Here is a 15,040-nt window from a genome sequence, read left to right as displayed (position 1 = left end):
ACAATACAAAAATCCCTTCCTCACACCTATATTCATTGCAGCACTAATTACAATAGCCAAACTCTGGAAACAAACAAGATGCTCTTCAACCAATGATTGGCTAAAGAAACTGTTACAAATACACAATGGAATGTTATGCAGCCGTCAGGAAAGATGAAGTCATGAAATTTTCCTTTACATTGATGTACATGGAATCTATTATGCTGAGTGAAATTAGTTAGAGGGAGATAGACACAGAATAGTCTCACTCATCTATGAGTTTAAGAAAAATAAAAGACATTTTTGCAGTAATTCTCAGAGGCAAAGAGAGGAAGGCTGGAATGTCCAGCCTTCGACATGAAGCTCACCACATATAATTTTCCTCACACGTCTTTCTCTTTTTCTCTCTCCCTTTTGCTTCTCTCTCTAGCTTCTCCCAACCTGACTATTTTTCTTTATTTAAAAAGCTCATTCCATTTCAGTTGTGGGAGGTTCTGGTCATTGAGTTGGAATTAACATCTCAAAAGAAAGCTTAGGAAAAAGGGCAGTGGAGGAAGAGTTACAAATAAATTCTGGATACTATAATACAGACCTGACAATGTTAGGTTTGGGGAGAATGGGTGAGAAATGGCTAGAAATAACACAGAAGCATAGGAGGAGGTCCTCCAGCATATGGGTGATGTTAAGAGAAGTAACTATATGCACTTAGGCCATAGCTGTCAATCAACAAATTTTTAAGAGTAACATGGAACTAGGATAGAGCCTGAGGGACGGTGGTGATATTTTGTTGGCGGTGTGCTAAAAATTTGCACATCAATACTATCAACTTGAATATTATTAAAATCCTGAGGTATAAAATTAATATACATTAAAAAAAAGAAAAATTTATCCAGCTCATCTAATCAACAGACATTTAATTAACCATATTATAAAACGTTTGAATATTTTTTTGAAATTTTGGGTTTTTCTCTCTTGATATAATAAATTATATAAGTAGACTTAAAAATTAAATAATCATTGCACTGCTGATATAAAAACCTTTGGTTGTGGTCCATATTCTTTCATTTTTAATTGTATTCAGTTTTTAGGTATATTTACAATTTTTTCTAAATATATTTGTCAAAATTTGTTTGAGTTTTGTTTCTATATATTTTCTAGATTATTTAACAAGCTTTCTCTTTAATATATTACATTAAATATTGTGGCTTGCTTAGTTTATAAAATGGATTGGAAGCTTTCCATTATTTTCTCTACTTTGCAATTATGTAAATAACATTTGAGTATTTTAAAATAAAATAACTCAATAATTCATTTTTGATGAGGTTTAATATTGCTTCCACAGTTTCTGGTTTATTACAATTTCTTTTTGAACCAGCACATAGGACTCTTTTACAAAAATGTGTCTGGAATGTTAATGTGCATACATATCTCATAGGGATACTATTAATGTGTAGCTTATGATTCAGTAAGACTATATCATGTAGTTCAAGTATCCCATTCTCTAATGAGCTTTCTTAATTTGCAAAAAGATTCTCATTTTCTTCTACTCCTGTTCTTGTTTACTCTGATTTTATTTATAATCACTCTTTATTCCTGCCCTAAACCTGTCTCCTCTGCTTGAAGTCATCTTCAGGCAAAGGAGACATTGTGCACGACATTTTGTCTCCTCACATATATCCTTTATCAAATACCATTTATATTTGTGTATATATCCTGTACATGTACAGTCTAAAATAACAAATGCCATTTTTCTGCATCTCCATATCATTTTTTGTTTCATTTGTTTTGGGTCCACACCTAACAATGTAAAGAGAGTATCACCAAGCAATTTCTGAGCATTGAACCCAAGGCTCCTACGTGTATCTCATGTACTCTTTGCCCTTTGAGATAGCACCCCTGTGTCCATGACCTTATGTGATTATTGTAATTGCACATATCTTCCCCTAAAACATATTATGTATTTGGTTTGAGCTCTTTTATTTGTTTTAATTAATTGCTTTATTTAAGCACTTTGGTTACAAAATTGTTCATTGTTGGGTTTCAGTCAAAGAATGTACACCACCCTTAACCAGTGCAATCTTCCTGCCACTGACATCTCCCATTTATCTCAAATTCCTACTTCTGACTTACGCCTTTCTGTGGGGCAAGTAATTTACCTCTCTTTCTTTACTTTTTGACACTGGTTTGCAATATTGTTAATGATGGGGTGACTTGCATGTCATTTTCTCCCATTTCAGCGTCCAGTTCTTGTCCAGAGTGATCAGTTCAGTTCCAACTATAATTGTCATAGACCCTTCTCTACTATAACTGAACTCACCATTTTGTGGCAAACTTTTTACTCTAGGCTTAACCTCCTGACCTAATATTATTTTATTTTCTATGGATATTATTACCACATGTTTACTTGCTTTTCATATATGCCACAAATGAGATCATCCTATATCAATCCCTTTCTCTCTGACTCATTTCACTCAGCATAATATCCATATCTATTTATGTATAAAAATTTATAAATATATTTTTCCTAATAGCTACATGGTATTCCATTGTGTAGATGCACCAGTTTCTTTAGCCATTCACCTGGTGTCAGGCACTTGGGTTGATTCCAAATTCTAGCTATAGTAAGTAGTGGTGTTATGAATATAGACAGCAAAGGGCATTTTGTGTTGTGTTTTTGTGTCCCTGTGGTATACTCTTAGGAATGTTATTGTTGGAGCTCAATTTCTAGTTTATTTTTTTTGAGGTATGATGTATTGCTATCCAAAAAGCTCAACCACCAGCAGTGAATGAGAGTCAATTTCTCTCCACATGCATGCCAGCACTGATTGTTCTATTCTTTGTGATCTGTGCTGGCTTCTGTGGTGTGAGATGATAAATCACTGCTGTTTTAGTTTGCATCTCCCTGATGATTAGTAATGTGGATCATTTTTTAAAGTGCCTTTTGGCCATCATTATTTCTTCTTTGATGAAATGTCTTTACAGTTATTCTCATTTTTTAAAATGAAATTAGCTAATTTTTTTCTTCAAAAAGTTCCATCAGTGCCTTATAATATATATCTTAGATATAGTGGGTATTGGGTGAATAGTCTCTCACATTTTGTAGTTAATCTTTGTATCTTGATCACTATTTCGAAGTGCAGCTTAACATAGTCTCATTTGCTTATCTTTGTTTCTGCTTTATTGGACAGTAGTGTTTTATCCTTAAAGATGCCTTTAGCTTTAATGCCATAAAGTATTCTACCTAGGTATTATGTGCCTATATGTACTTTGTGATTTCAGGTCTGATATCAAGGTTTTTAATCCATTTTGATCTGACCTTAGTGCATGGTGTTAAGGAGAAGAATTAGTTTATATTTTTGCATGTATTTGGCCAATATTCCCTACAGTACTTGTGGTGCTCCATATTGTATTTCTTGCTCCTTTTTTGTTCGGTTTTGGGCCACACCCAGTAATTCTAAGGGGTTACTCCTGGTTTGGGGAACCATATGGGACACCAGGTGATTGAACCGCTGTCCTTCCTAGGTTAATGAGTGCAAGGCAAATGCCCTACTGCCTGTGCCTCTGCTCCGGCCCCAGTATTTCTTGCTCATTTTTTAAAAAATCAGTTGATTGTAACCCTGTGGTTTCATCTCTAGATATTCAAGTACATTCTATTGATCTAAGGGTATGTCTTTATTCCAATATGATGTTATTTAAGTTGTTTTGTATTACAGTTTAAATTTTGAAAATGTAATTCTTCCCATCTTCCTTTTGCAAGGATTGCTTTAGTTATTCTTGGATATTTATTATTTCAGATTAATTTCAGGATCATCTGATCTACTTTTTTGAAAAGAAAAATCATGGGTATTTTTATAGGGATTGCATTAAATCTGTACAATGCTTTGAGAATATTGACCTTTAATGATGTAATCACCCCAATTCATGTGTGGGTATATATTCCATTTCCTCTTCTCCTCTTTTATTTCTTGAAGAAAAGGTTTCTAATTTTCTTTATGTAGCTCTTTTACCTCTTTTTAGTTTCCAAAGTACTTGATTTTCTGAGGCACAATTGTAAATGAAATTATTTTAATAACTTTTCATTTTTTGTATAGGAAATCCATGAATTTTTTGCATTTTAACTTTGCATTCTTCCACTTTTAAAATAAGTCAATTGTTTTTAGATTTTTTGTAGAATCTTTAGAATTTTCTAGATATTGTATCATGTCACCTAAAACAGTGAGAGCTACACATCTTCCTTTTCTATCTGGATACCTTTGGTGTATTTTTCTTACCTAATTACTAGTGTATGTACTTACAATCATATAATAAATAGAAATTGTGAGGGAGTGCAACATTTCCCTGTTCCAGAACTTAGTGCAATAGCTTTAATTTTTCTCTTTTGAGTATAATACTTGCAATGTATTTGTGATAAATGGCTTTGACAATATTGAGTATTATTTAAATGGATTAAAGACCTTGTTATCAGACCCAGAATCATAAAGTATATGAAAGAATGTGTAAGTAAAATACACCATGACATTGAGATTAAAGGCATCTTCAGAAAGGAAACATCACTTGTCCAAACAAGTACAAGCAGGGATAAACAAATGGAACTATAGTAAGCTGAGAAGTGTATGTACCTCAAAGGAGCTAGTGACTAGAATACAAAGGCCACCCACAGAATTGGAGGAACTATTTACCCAATATCCATCAGATAAGGGGCTAAAATAAAATATATAGAAATTTCTGACAGTACTTAACAAGAAAAAAACTTATAACCCCATCAAAAAGTGGGGAGAAGAAATGAACAGACACTTCCTCAAAGAAGAAATACAAATGGACAAAAGGCACATAAAAATGCTCCACTTCACTAATCATCAGGCAGATGCAAATCAAAACAACTATGAGATACCATCTAATTCACACAGAGAGAGACTGTCACACATCACAAAGAACAAGAACAATCAGTGCTGGTGGGAATGTGGGGAGATAGGAGCTCTCATTCACTGCTCATATGAATGGCCTCTAGCCCAGCCTTTATGGAAAACAAAATGGAGTTTCCTCAAAAAAACTGGAAATTGAGCTCCCATAGAATACAGCTATACCACTCCCAGGGATTTATTTACTCTAGGAACACAAAAATACATTTCAAAAATCCCTTCCTTATACCTATATTCATTGCAGTGCTATTTACAATAGCCGGACTCTGGAAACAACCAAGATGCCCTTCAATAGATGAAAGGCTAAAGAGTCTGAGGTACATAAACACAATGGAATATTATGCAGCCGCCAGGAGAAAAGAAGTCATGAAAGTTTCCTATACATGGATGTACATGGAATCTATTATGCTGAGTGAAATAAGTCAAAGGGAGAGAGATAGACACAGAATGGCCTCACTCATCTATAGGATTTAAGAAAATAAAAGACATTATTGTAATAGCACTCAGAGAAAATAGAGATGAGAGCTTAATGGACCTGCCATGATATGAAGTTTATCACAAAGTGTGGTGGTTACAGTTAGAAAAATAACTATGCTAGCAACTATAATGGCAATGGTAGTTAGTAAGAGAAGTAGAATGGCTGTCTTGAATACAGGAAGAATATGTGGGATATGGGAGGCATTGATGGTAGGAAAGTTGTACTGGAAAATAAGGGTGTTATTTTCTTTAAGTCAGGGGCCTCAAACTCGCAGCCCGAGGGCCGTTTGCGGCCCTCCATACAATATTTTGTGGCCCACGGCCGGACTTCAAATATCACAGTATTCGCGATTATTTGCTTATCGAAAAATCACAATGAAAATTGCATTAGTAAGAAAAAAATCGCATTAAACATTTGCATACCCCGAGCAGTTTCGTTTGGGGTATGCAAATGTTTAATGCGATTTTTTGCAATTTTTTCTTACTTGTGTGGTTTTTATTGTGAATATTCGGTAAGCAAATAATCGCGAATACTTTGCACCTAGTGCAGACGTCATTTCTGCTGCTCCTGCCTGCAGTCCCTTGCATTATTGGAGTCCTAAGGGAGAGAAGTTTATTACAGAATTAGATTTTGTCATACCTTCATCATGACTTCATCAAAGCCTGCAGTGAAGAGAAAGATTGATGATGAGCACAGACAATTTCAGAAAAAGTGGGAGACGCAGTATTTCTTTGTTGAGTACAGGGGCATCCCCACATGTCTTATTTGCTCAGAGAAAGTTGCATTGTACAAGGAATACATCTTGAAACGTCATTATTCAACTAAACATGCTGAGGAATGTGCAAAATATCAAGGAAATGAGAGAGCCAAGCGGGTTGCCAGTCTTAAAGCATGTCTAATGAGACAACAAGATTTCTTCAAGAAAGCAGCCAAAGAGAATGTTGCGTCAGTCGAAGCTAGTTACATGGTTAGTGAGATGATTGCTAAGGCAGGGAAACTATTCACAGAAGGAGAGTTTATTAAAAAATGCATGTTACAGGCTATATATTATCTGTCCAGAAAAGAAAGGTCAATTTAGCAAAATCAGCCTTTCTGCCAACATGATGGCAGAGCGCATTCTGACATGTCAAGTGACATTTATCATCAACTGTGTGAGAAAGCCAAATGTTTTGATGCATACTCAGTTGCTCTTGACGAGAGCACAGATATAACAGACACTGCACAGCTCACAATTTATGTCCATGGTGTTGATCGCAATTTTGAATTAACAGAGGAGCTGCTTACAATAATTCCAATGCATGGCCAGTCCACCGCTAATGAGATATTTCAGCATCTGTGTGATGCCATTGAGAATGTAGGTTTGCCATGGAAGAGATTTGTTGGAATAATAATCGATGGAGCGCCATCGATGACAGGGAGGAAAAATGGACTGGTGGCACTTGTTCAAAAAATACTTGAAGAGGAGGGTATAGAGAAGGCCATTGCTTTTCACTGCATTATCCATCAGCAGGCCCTTTGCAGTAAATGCCTGCCGTGTGACAATGTGATATCTGTTGTTGTGAAATGCATCAACCAAATCAGATCCAGGGGCTTAAAGCACAGGAGGTTCCATGCTTTTTTAGAGGAAATGGAGTCAGAATATGGAAATGTGCTCTATTTCACCAAGGTACATTGGCTCAGCAGGGGAAATGTCCTGAAAAGATTTTTTGAGTTGAGAGAAGAAGTGAAAGCCTTCATGGAGAAGGATGGGAATGCTGTTTCTGAGTTGAGTGATCACAAGTGGCTCATGGACTTAGCTTTTCTTTTTTTTTTCTTTTTTCCTTTTTTTTGGTTTTTCAGGCCACACCCATTTGATGCTCAGGGGTTACTCCTGACTAAGCGCTCAGAAATTGCCCCTGGCTTGGGGGGACCATATGGGACACCAGGGGATCAAACCACGATCCTTCCTAGGTTAGCGCTTGCAAGGCAGACACCTTACCTCTAGCGCCACCTCGCCAGCCCCGAACTTAGCTTTTCTTGTTGACATCACACATAAGCTGAATGTATTAAACAAGATGTTACAAGGCCCGGGGCAGCTTATCAGTGCTGCCTATGACAACGTGAGAGCATTCTCCAGAAAACTTGTGTTATGGAAATCCCTGCTCTCTCAGACAAACCTTTGCCATTTCCCAGCATGCAAGGAACTTGTGGATGCAGGCATACCATTCAGTGGTGAGAAATATGTTGATGCTACTTTTTTTTTTTGGTGGTTTTTGGGTCACACCCGGGGGTGCTCAGGGGTAATTCCTGGCTCCAGGCTCAGAAATTGCTCCGGGCAGGCACGGGGGACCATATGGGACGCTGGGATTCGAACCAATGACCTCCTGCATGAAAGGCAAACGCCTTACCTCCATGCTATCTCTCCAGCCCCATGTTGATGCTACTTTTAAGCTAGAGAAGGAAGTTGATCACAGATTTCCAGACTTCAAAAAGCACAGAGCTGGTCTTTTCTGCTGGAGTTGTAGATAAGAGACTCTGCTGGGCCCCTTAAGCTCGGTAGACATTTTGGGGCTTCCCCAGGCTTGCTTCAACCTGGGAACTTTGACCTTCTCTGGCATTAATCCCTTGAAGGCGTGCCTCGGCTGAGGTGTCTCTTTTCAGCCGGAGTTGTGGATAAGAGACTCTGCTGGGCCCCTTAAGCTCGGCAGACATTTTGAGGCCTCCCCCAGCTTGCTTCAATCTGGGAACTTTGATCTTCTCTGGCATTAATCTCTTGAAGGCGTGCCTCGGCTGAGGTGTGTCTTTTCAGCCGGAGTTGTGGATAAGAGACTCTGCTGGGCCCCTTAAGCTCAGCAGACATTTTGGGCTTCCCTGGGCTTGCTTCAACCTGGGAACTTTGATCTTCTCTGGCATTAATCCCTTCAAGGCGTGCCTCGGCTGAGGTGTGTCATTTCGGCCGGAGTTGTGGATAAGAGACTCTGCTGGGCCCCTTAAGCTCGGCAGATATTTTGGGCTTTCCCGGGCTTGCTTCAACCTGGGAACTTTGATCTTCTCTGGCATTCATCCCCTGACAGCTTGCCTCGGCTGAGGTGAGTGTTTCCAGGCCGAAGTTGCGGATAAAGCTGACTCTGCTGGCTCCCTTAAGTCCACCTATAAGGGGTAGAAGCAGAGGAGCCGCACTCCACCTAGCCAGTGAGTACCACCACAACACGTAGAAAAACCCACAGCATAAGTGTGACAGTGGGGAAACTACACAGACCAACTTCAGCCATAGAGAATGAAGATGGAAACTCTGATGACCCAACAATGGCCAATCACCTAAGCAGTCTTTCAGAAATGGAGTTTAGAGAAGAAATATGGAGGTTGCTCACAGAACTCAAAGAAAGTATAAATCAGAACACTAATAAAAATCAAGAGAATATGAAGATAGAAATCAGAAAACTCCAAACTGAAATATCAGGTCAAATAACAAGTCTGAAAAACTCAGTAGATGAATTGAAGAACATAATGGATGAGCTTTCCAACAGGTTAAAAGCAGATGAGGATAGAATTAGTGCTCTGGAAGACGAGATGCATAACAACTTTACACAACAGAAGAGATTGGAAAAAAGCCTTAAATCAAAGGATCAAACAATGGATAAGTTACTCAAAGAATATGAGCAGATGAAAATAGAAGTCTTTGATAAGCTCAACAGAAACAACTTTAGAATCATTGGAGTCCCAGAGACCCAAAAAGAAAATCTTCAGGAATGGTCAAGAACATCATCACAGAGAAACTACCAGAGCTAAAGAAAACATGTGACCAATTCCTGCATGCCTGAAGAGTACCAGCTAAAAAAGACTCCAGGAGAAACACCCCAAGACACATCCTAGTCACAATGATGAAACCCACAGATAGAGATAGTATACTGCAAGCAGCAAGATTGAAAAGGAAAATTACATTCCAGGGAGCATCCTTGAAATTTACAGCAGACCTGTCACCAGAAACACTCAAGGCCAGAAGGCAGTGGTGGGATATAGTGGCAAAACTCAATGAAATAAATGCTTCGCCAAGAATACTGCACCCAGCAAAACTCACTTTCAGGTTTGAAGGATGTATACATGGCTTCACAGATAAACAAAAACTCAAAAATTTTGCAGACTCAAAACCAGCCTTAAAGGAAAAACTGAAAGATCTATTCTAAAGACAAGACAGAACAAAAAACACACTAAACTTCTACACGAAGATGGCAATAAATCCCATGACAATTATTTCTCTCAAAGTCAATGGACTAAATGCACCCGTTAAGAGACACAGAGTGGCGAAATGGATCAAAAAACTGAAGCCAACCTTCTGCTGTCTACAAAAAACACACCTGAATAGTCAGAATAAACATAGACTCAAAATCAAAGGCTGGAGGAAAATCATTCAAGCAAACAACATCCTTAAAAAAGCGGGGGTGGCCATACTAATCAGATGACACAAACTTTATACTCAGAAAAGTTGTTAGGGACAAAGATGGATATTATGTACTAAGAAAGGAATTTGTACAGAAGGAAGAAATCACTCTTCTAAACATATACACACCCAATGAGGGACCAGCAAAGTATTTAATAGAATTGTTGACAAATCTGAAGAAGGATATCAATAATAACACAATAATTGTGGGAGACCTCAACACAGGCTTGTCAAAACTTGATAGGTCAACGAAATGGAAACCCAACAAAAATATACTAGACCTTAAAAGAGAAATGGAAGAAAGAGGCCTAGTAGATATATATAGGACATTCCATCCTCAGAAACCAAGATACACATTCTTTTCCAATGTACATGGATTATTCTCCAGGATAGACCACGTGCTGGCACATAAACATACCTCCATAAAATAAACTCTATGCCACTAAATATGAGAACCTGGAGGAAATGGATAAATTTTTGAACTCATATAACCTTCCATGGTTGAATAAAGAAGATGTAGCATATCTAAACACCCCCATTACTATTGAGGAAATTAGAACTGTAATAAAAAATTTGCCCAAAAACAAAAGCCCAGGCCCAGATGGATTCACGAATGAATTCTTTCAAACCTTTCAAGAGGAACTACTACCAATCCTGGCCAGGTTCTTTTATGAAATTGAAAAAACAGGAACACTACCAAATAGCTTTTATGAAGCCAACATCACCTTAATACCAAAACCTGATAGAGATGCTGCCAAAAAAGAAAATTACAGACCAATATCCCTGATGAACACAGATGCAAAGATCCTCAACAAAATCCTGGTGAACAGGATCCAGTGCCTCATCAAGAAGATCATTCCTTTGATCAAGTAGGTTTCATCCCAGGAATGCAAGGCTGGTTTAACATCTGTAAATCTATCAACATAATACACAACATAAACAACAAGAAAAATAAAAATCACATGGCCATATCAATAGACACAGAAAAAGCATTTGATAAGGTTCAACACCCATTCTTGATGAAAACTCTCAGGAATAAAAGGAACCTTTCTCAATATACTTAAAGCCATCTACCAGAAGCCAGTGGCAAATATTATCCTCAATGGAGAAAAATTAATTTCATTAGCTCTAAATTCTGGTACAAGACAAGGCTGTCCTCTCTCACCACTCCTTTTCAACATAGTACTGGAAGTACTTGCTATAGTGATTAGGCAAGAAAAAGATATCAAGGGAATCCAGATAGAAAAGGAAGAAGTCAAGCTCTCACTGTTTGCAGATAACATGATACTCTACTTAGAAAACCCTAAAGACTCTACCAAAAAGCTTCTAGAAATAATAGATTCATATAGCAAAGTGGCAGGCTACAAAATTAACACACAAAAATCAATGGCCTTTTTATACACTAATAATGATAGGGAAGAAATAGACATTAAAAGAACAATCCCATTCACATTAGTGCTACACAAACTCAAATATCTTGGAGTCAACATGACTAAAGATGTGAAGGATCTATACAAAGAAGTCTACAAAACACTGCTCCAAGAAATAAGAAAGGACACGCGGAAATGGAAACACATACCTTGCTCATGGTTTGGCAGGATCAACATCATTAAAATGGCAATACTTCCAAAAGCATTGTACAGATTTAACGCGATTCCTCTGAAGATACCCATGACATTCTTCAAAGAAGTGGATCAAATACTTCTGAAATTCATCTGGAACAATAAACAACCTCGAATAGCTAAAGCACTCCTTGGGAAAAGCAATATGGGAGGCATTACTTTCCCCAATTTTAAGCTGTATTACAAAGCAATATTTATGAAAACAGCATGGAATTGGAATAAAGACAGACCCTCCGATCAGTGGAATAGGCTTGATTACTCAGAGAAGGTTCCTCAGACATATTACCACCTAGTTTTTGATAAAGGAGCAAGAAATCCTAAATGGAGCAAGGAAAGCCTATTCAACAAGTGGTGTTGGCACAACTGGTTAGCCACTTGCAAAAAAGCGAACTCAGACCCACAGCTAACACCATGTACAAAGGTAAATCCAAATGGATTAAGGATCTTGATATCAGATCTGAAACTATAAGGTATATAGAACAACATGTAGGTGAAACACTCCAGGACATTGAGACTAAAGGCATCTTTAAGGAGGAGACAGCACTCTCCAAACAAGTGGAAGCATAGATAAATAGATGGGACTATATTAAGCAGAGAAGCTTCTGCATCTCAAAGGATTTAGTGCCCAGAATTCAAAGACCACCCACTGAGTGGGAGAAATTATTCACCCAATACTCATAAGATAAAGGGCTAATATCCAAAATTTACAAGGTACTGACAGAACTATACAAGAAAAAAAACAACTAACCCCATCAAAAATGGGGAGAAGAAATGAACAGACACTTTGAAAAAGAAGAAAGGCAAATGGCCAAAAGGCACATGAAAAGATGCTCAACATCACTAATCATCAGGGAGATGCAAATCAAAACTACTATGAGATACCACCTCACGCCACTGAGACTGGCACACATCACAAAAAAGGAAAACAAGCAGTGCTGGCGGGGATGTGGAGAGAAAGGAACTCTTTTTCACTGCTGGTTGGAATGCCATCTAGTACAACCTTTATGGAAAGCGATATGGAGATTCCTTCACAAACTGGAAATTGAGCTACCATACGATCAGATATACCACTCCTAGGAATATACCCAAAGAACACAAAAATACAATACAAAAATCCCTTCCTTACTCCTATATTCATTGCAGCGCTATTTACAATAGCCAGACTCTGGAAACAACCAAGATGCTCTTCAACAGATGAGTGGCTAAAGAAACTCTGGTACATATACACAATACTATGCCACCATCAGGAGAGATGAAGTAATGAAATTTTCCTATACATGGATGTACATGGAATCTATTATGCTGAGTGAAGTAAGTCAGAGGGAGAGAGAAAGATGCAGAATGGTTTCACTCATCTATGGGCTTTAAGAATAATGAAAGACATTTTTAACAGTATCTCAGAGACAAGAGAGATGAGGGCTGGTAGGTGCAGCTCATGACATGAAGCTCATCACATAGAGTGATGAGTGCAGTTGGAGAGATGACTACACTGAAAACTATCATAACAATGTGAATGAATGAGGGAAGTAGAAAGCCTGTCTCGAGTACAGGTTTGGGGAGGTGGGGCGGAGGGAGATCTGGGAAATTGGTGGTGGGAATGTTGCACTGGTGAAGGGGGTGTTCTTTACATGACTGTAATCATACAACTATAATAATGTTTGTAATCATGGTGTTTAAATAAAGATAATTATTTTTAAAAAAAGAAAGAAAAAAAGCACAGAGCCACTTTCCAAATTTTTGTGGACCCCTTTTCCTTTGATGTGCAAGATGCCCCTCCTGTGCTTCAAATGGAGCTCATTGACCTGCAATGCAACGCTGATCTCAAAGCTAAGTTCAGGGAGATTAGTGGAAAAAAAGGCATGCATGGGTAATTTGTGAGAGAATTGCCCCCCAGCTTCCCTGAGCTTTCCCGAATGTTCAAGCACACCATGTGCCTTTTTGGGAGCACATATTTGTGTGAAAAGTTATTCTCCACATTGAACTTCAATAAGTCAAAGTACATACTGACCTGGTAGGGGCGATTCCATGATCACGAAGGTGGTTTCCCCAGGGTGAGGCTCGCCCATTGCACTCCGGGTGTGCTGACCCCTGCGATTTCCCCACATGTGGGAAACTCGACTGCGTAATTTATGGTAGTGGGGGACTGCATGCGCGCTAAAAAAAATAAGTCAAAGTACGGGTCTAGACTTAATGATGATCATCTTCAAGCCATACTGAGGGTCTCAACTGCTTCCTCTCTAAAGCCAAATGTAGTTCAGATTTGTGAGAAGAAGCGCTGTCAAGTCTCTGGCAGCAAGGAATAGGCAAAAGATGCCATGTTAGAAGAACTGTTCATGATCTTCACTCAATGTTCTATTCATGTTCAGAAGAAATAATTAAAACTGTTAATAATGACATTTGAGGACTTTTTTGTGAAATCCCTTATGCGGGCCTGCCTCACCCCAACTTTGCCTCCTGTGGCCCCCAGGTAAATTGAGTTTGAGACCCCTGCTTTAAGTGAAACTCAACTATAAACATGTTTGCAATCATGGTGCTTAAATAAATATATTATTTAAAAATGTCTGTGCAGAGAGTAAAATAACTATGTTACAAGCTTATTTAAATAGGATTTACTACCTCCAGCACGTAATCATAGACATGATTTAGTAAAAAAGCAATATGGATATAATGTAGCAAAAATATCCCCAATTATTTTATGTTAATTTTTTAGAAATTAAGTTTGAGGGGGCCAAAGATATCATGTACCACATCAGGAATATGCCTTTCATATACCCTCTGTGTTCTCTCCAATGTATTAGTCCCCTGATCAATGCCAGGAGTTATTAGTGCCTGAGCACATAACCAGGAGTAATTCCTAAGTACTGCTGTAAGTGGCTTAAACATCCCCTCCCCAAAATTTGATTATTACATATATGCATTTTGGAGAGTTATTGCAATGGCTTATAAAATTGAGAATTTGAAGGCTTCCATTAACTCCCATATAGTCTCTGCATCTCTAGCATAACTTTTATAAACTTAAAATTTGATGAATGAAATACCTTGCTCACAGAGATGAGAGTTTGAAAAAGTGGAACTAATGCCTTTTATGTTCCCTGCCAGCACAGTGTCCCATTTTCACTTCTGGTTTTACTCTGGGTCTCCTTGAGCACCTCCAATATCTGATCCATACATCTAATATTCACTGGGACAAAGCATTGTACTCTCAGGCTCACATAGCCAAGCCACTGATAGTAGTTTCTAGGCTACCTGAACAGTGAAAAGAGGTACTCAAAATTACATAAGTAAATTTATTGTCTACAATTTCTCTGGTTCTTAATTGATTTGAAATGAAAATACCATTTACCAAAGTATGAAATCCAAAGCATTCTTCAAACGGACTCTTCTATGTCTCTTCAGGTTCAGGCCTTGCCAATCATGGTGATATCTTGTCTTTTGGAGACTCAGCAATGCCCAAACATTTTTAGAAGCTTAAAATTGTCATTTATGAACCCATAAAAGTAGATCGAGTATTTTCTGTAGGTCATATTGTCAAGGAAGGGCTAAATAAACAAAAATAAAGAACAAGGTATATTATTCCCTTAAAAACAATTAGGACAAACCCATGTTTTTATAGAGATATTTTCAC

General features: G+C 37.9%; 1 non-coding gene across 1 annotated transcript; it reads left to right on the top strand.

The window, feature by feature from the left end:
• The first annotated feature begins 13,415 nt into the window (after positions 1 to 13,415).
• On the top strand, positions 13,416 to 13,571 carry LOC125999946 (U1 spliceosomal RNA). The gene has a single exon (XR_007492372.1). It is a non-coding gene; the product is annotated as a U1 spliceosomal RNA (small nuclear RNA).
• Positions 13,572 to 15,040: the final 1,469 nt, after the last annotated feature.

Source organism: Suncus etruscus, chromosome X, assembly GCF_024139225.1.
Source record: "Suncus etruscus isolate mSunEtr1 chromosome X, mSunEtr1.pri.cur, whole genome shotgun sequence".
Lineage (NCBI taxonomy): Eukaryota > Metazoa > Chordata > Mammalia > Eulipotyphla > Soricidae > Suncus > Suncus etruscus.
This window is presented reverse-complemented; position numbering and strand designations above follow the sequence as displayed.